Below are 4,454 nucleotides of genomic sequence, written 5' to 3'. Positions count from 1 at the left end.
GCTGGGTGTCCCTCTGCCAGCTGAGACAGCCCACACATACCCCAGCCCTAATGATTGCTCTCTCTACCTCTTCCCACAATCCTCCTCCAACTCCTCCTCTCTGCATGTGCCTCAGAGCCAGAACCAAGAACTGCAAGTAGCCCTGGACTCAAGCTCCGCAACAATCAATCAACTCTATGAAAACATAGAATCACTGGTAAGAGTCCAGTGGGGTCCTGTGATTCCACATTGCCAATCCGGGGCTTTACATTCCCCTTGGGGCTCTGAAAATTTCAAAGGGGCTGGGTCCCCTGGTGCCAAAGGAAATGGGGAGCTGGAGCACCCAGGCTTCACCTGGAGGGACCCCAGAGCAAGGAGCATGCAGCATGGCTCTTCTGTCACTGCCCTCTTTGCCGACTCTCTCTTCTCCAGACACCCCTGCTCCAGTCCTTGCCACACGCCCCCTGGGGTTGTCACCTCTCAGGGAAGCACTAGCCTGACGGTTTCTCAGGGACCCTGTATTTCTGTCACAACTCAGTCCCTAATTTGCTCTTTGAGTCTGGACAAGCCACCTCTCCTCCTTGCACTGGTGTTTCTGAAGGAGGTAGAGCATCAGAGGTCTCGGTTAGCTCTGAGAGTCTGAGATTTAAAGGCTCCTAGAATGTAAACTGAGGGCCAAGGGCTCCTGTCTGTCCTTTTCCATTCTATATCTGCTGTGAAGAACTGTACCTGGCTTGTATGTGCTCAGCAAATGTTTGTTGAATGAACGCACCTTTCTCAATCACAAGCTGGCAGAAGTGTGGGCCTTTCTCAGACTCCGTCTCTAGAGGTTTATGTTACTGTCCTTTTGAGAGAATCCAGATTCAGACTTTGAGTTCTGTGGCTGTGGGCAAAAGCCAACAAAGACCCAAATCCTTTGTTCTTGGGAACTTGAGGAGAGTTGATCAGTTCTTGTTGCCATTGGGTCTAAGAATGTTGTCTTTAAAATCCCTTCCTGGTCCCTGCCTACCACTTCCTGGTCTGGGGAATAGAGTTAAGGGGGCCATCCTCAGTCACCTGAATTTGTCCCCACAGAAACAACAGAAGGAACAAGTGGAGCATCTGCTGGAAGAAGTAATGTGATTTCTTTGTTTGCCCACAACAGGACTGCTGGGTTTGGGGGGCACTCAGATGTAGAGGCACCAGTCTCCTCTCACCCACTCCCAGCCTGGGGAAGAAGGCACATCCCTCAGATTCTACCACATCCCCACAGGGTCCCTGATAACCTGGTCCCATGGGTGTGCCTGTCCTGGGGCATCGGTGGCATTCTGGGGGCATGTCTCTTGCTGTGCCATCTCTGCTTCCCCCTGGATAAGAGCTCTGTCTTCCTCTTCCTACAGGAAAAGAAAGCAAACAAGGAAATACACAAAGCACAAACGGAGCAGTTAGAGGTGAGTGGAGGGTGGGGAGTTTTCTCCTGTCCTTGGGAGAATGTTTCTTTCCTTCTCTTTCAGCACTTGCTTGGCTTTTCTCCCAAACATTCAATTTCAGACAATCAACATCCTCACGCTAGAAAAGGCAGACGTGAAGACCACCCTTTACCATACTAAACGTGCCGCCAGACACTTCGAAGGTGGGAATCAGGTCACTCCATCATTCTTCAACCTGGCACTTTGACAGGTCTTTAGGGGGAGTCCTTTGGGTCCCATCTCAACCTCTGTCATTACAGAAGAGTCCAAGGATCTTGCTGGCCGCCTGCAATACTCCTTACAGCGTATTCAAGAATTGGAGCGGGCTCTCTCTGCTGTGTCTACACAGCAGTGGGAAGAGGACAGGGTGAGTCCAACCAACTGCCCCATCCCCTAGCTGCCCAGCTTCCCAGATGGAGGAGAGAGTGTAAAGGTCCCTTCTGCAGGATGGAGTGTCCAGCCCAGAAGGCAGCATGCTCATTTCTAGCTTTTATTGTGTGTGGTTGTTAGAGACAGCCTGGGGCTGAGTCAGCTGCTCTGGGTGAGTTGAGGGGCACTGTGGGGAGTGAGCACTGCACACACAGCTTGAAGGCCAAGTGCCTGCCCTGCCCTTACCTGGCTGTGGCCTTGGCCGAATCCTAGGTGGGGTATTGGGTACTTGTACTGTGAAGGTACAGAAGAGTACCTTTAGTACGTTACCATTTCTGTAGAGAGAGGAAAGGAGTGTGTGTATGTGTGTATGTGTGTGTGTGTCTGTGTCTGTGTGTGTGTACATACTATGATAATACACATGAAACATGTCTGCAAGGGTTCGCAAAAAACTCAGGAGAGAGTAACAGGGTGGCTGGGAGACACTTCCATGTTGTACCTTCTGAGTTTTGGACTATGCGAATGTATCATCCTTTCAAAAATTGAACAAAAGATTAATTTCCCCTTCCTTTCTGTGCCCCCACACCCAGCAAGGAAAATGGGCTTAGAGAATCGATAGACCTGGGTGTTCAAATCCCAGCTCTGTCTCAGTGATCTTAGGCAAGCACTTAACCTCAAACACTCCATGTTTTTCATCTACACAACAGAGGTTATCCTAGTAACTGTCTCATATGGTGGTTGTGAGGCTTACATGGGATTGCTAGTATGGAACCTGGTGAAGCACTCCATAAAGGTTCAAACAGTGGCATTAATCACAGTAATAACAATAGCAATGTTATCTGATGTCTCTGAGCCTCTGTTAGCCAGCTGTAAGTTCGATCTCTTTCCCTGTCCCTTCCAACTTTACTGAGTTCTTTTAAAAACCAGGCCACGGGCTTGGAAATGCCTCGATCTTTACTGACTGAGTTGTATATTGAGCCTAGCCCTAGCCCTTTAAGGGGCACTGCCCGGGCTCCCCAGATCAAAACTTCTCACTCTTCATATCCAGTCCTCGAGCCGCAGTGAAGCAGTCCTCCAGCGGCAGTTACAGCAGACCAGAAAGGAGCAGGCGCTGCTGAACGCACACGTGACACAGGTGAGGCTTTGCAGAGGGAGGGATGTGGAGGGAAGATGATCCCAGCTGACCAGGAGCAGGTGAGGACCAGTGACAGCCCTTCTTAAGTTCTGTGCCTATTCTTGCAGGTGACAGAGTCACTTAAACAAGTCCAACTACAGAGAGATGAATATGCTCAACATATAAAAGGAGAGAGGTCCTGGTGGCAGGAGAGGATGCGGAAAATGTCGATGGAGGTGAAACCTGACCCTTCAGCCCCACGTTAGATGGGTCACTGGATCTTTCTGGGCATCTGTAAAATGGGAAGAGTATAGCTCGAGGTGGTCATGGGTCTGGGCTTTGTGGATGTGAGGGCAGAGAGGGAGATGGTAGCTTGTCCAGCCACCAGCCCCTGTCTCCAGGGCCCTTTCCCCCTGTGCTTTGGGCAGGCTCATGCATTGAAAGAGGAGAAGAAGCGTCACATACATCGGATACAGGAGCTGGAGAGGAGCTTGTCCGAACTCAAACACCAGATTGGTAAGATGGGGCTGGTGTGACCTGGGAGCAGGACTGGCATCAGAGGGCTGTGGGGTGGCTTAGAATGCCCCAGGGAGGTGGGTGGATGGAAGTGTTTTGAGGCAGAGTCAGCCAAGAGGGAGGAGTGCCCATTGTCAGCCACCCACAGTGCTCTCTATCTGACATGGCTTGGAAATTGGCTACCATTGGGTGCAAGGAATCATTAGCAGTGAGGCCAAGCTTGGGAAGCCTGAGAGGAGCTGCATCAAAAGGAGGGCTTTTTCTTTGAGGGGGGGTGGTGGGTGGGGAATCCGGAGACCCTTATTGTCTGCTTCATTTCTCAGCTGAGCCCCCATCCCCGGTGGACCCAGCAGGAACATCTGAGGTGGAACAGCTACAAGATGAGGCCAAACACCTGAGGAAGGAGGTGGAAAGTCTGGAAGGAAAGCTCCAATTCCACATGGAAAGTAATCAGGCCTTGAGTCTCCTGAGCAAGGAACAAAAGGAAAGGCTCCAGGAGCAGGAGGAGAGGCTCCAAGAGCAGCAAGAGAGGCTCCAAGAGCAGGAGGAGAGGCTCCAGGAGCAGGAGGAGAGTCTCCAAGAGCAGGAAGAGAGGAGGTTGCGGGAGGAGGAGAGACTATGCGAGCAAAAGGAGAGGCTTCAGGAGAAGCAGAAGAGACTGGGGGAGCAGGGTGAGAGGCTGCGAAAGCAGGAGGACAGGCTACGAAAGCAGGAGGAGAGGCTGCGAAAGGAGGAGGAGAGGCTGCAAAAGCAGGAGGAGAGGCTACAAAAGCAGGAGGAGAGACTGTGGGAGAAGGAGGAGAGGCTACAAAAACAGGGGGAGAGGCTGCAAAAGCAGGAGGAGAGGCTCGCGCTCTCCCAGAACCACAAGTTCCACAAGCAATTGGCTGAGCCACAGTGTGACTTGGAGAATCTGGTGGGTTGCCCCACCTGGGCAGCCTGCCCTCATCCCTAGCCCTCCAGGCCTTTGTTTCCCCACCTGTAAAATGGGGCAGTGTAGCCCTCACATGACATGGTACTTCTAAAGG

The 4,454-nt window shown here is 51.8% G+C and overlaps 1 pseudogene; it reads left to right on the top strand.

Moving 5' to 3' along the window:
- The window catches only part of LOC105505135, a 117,670-nt pseudogene that overhangs the window by 3,860 nt on the left and 109,356 nt on the right, over positions 1-4,454 (top strand).

Source organism: Colobus angolensis, unplaced genomic scaffold (assembly GCF_000951035.1).
Source record: "Colobus angolensis palliatus isolate OR3802 unplaced genomic scaffold, Cang.pa_1.0 Scaffold99, whole genome shotgun sequence".
Taxonomy (NCBI): Eukaryota; Metazoa; Chordata; class Mammalia; order Primates; family Cercopithecidae; genus Colobus; species Colobus angolensis.
The sequence above is the reverse complement of the archived record's forward strand: the minus strand, read 5'-3'. Positions and strand labels throughout refer to the sequence as shown.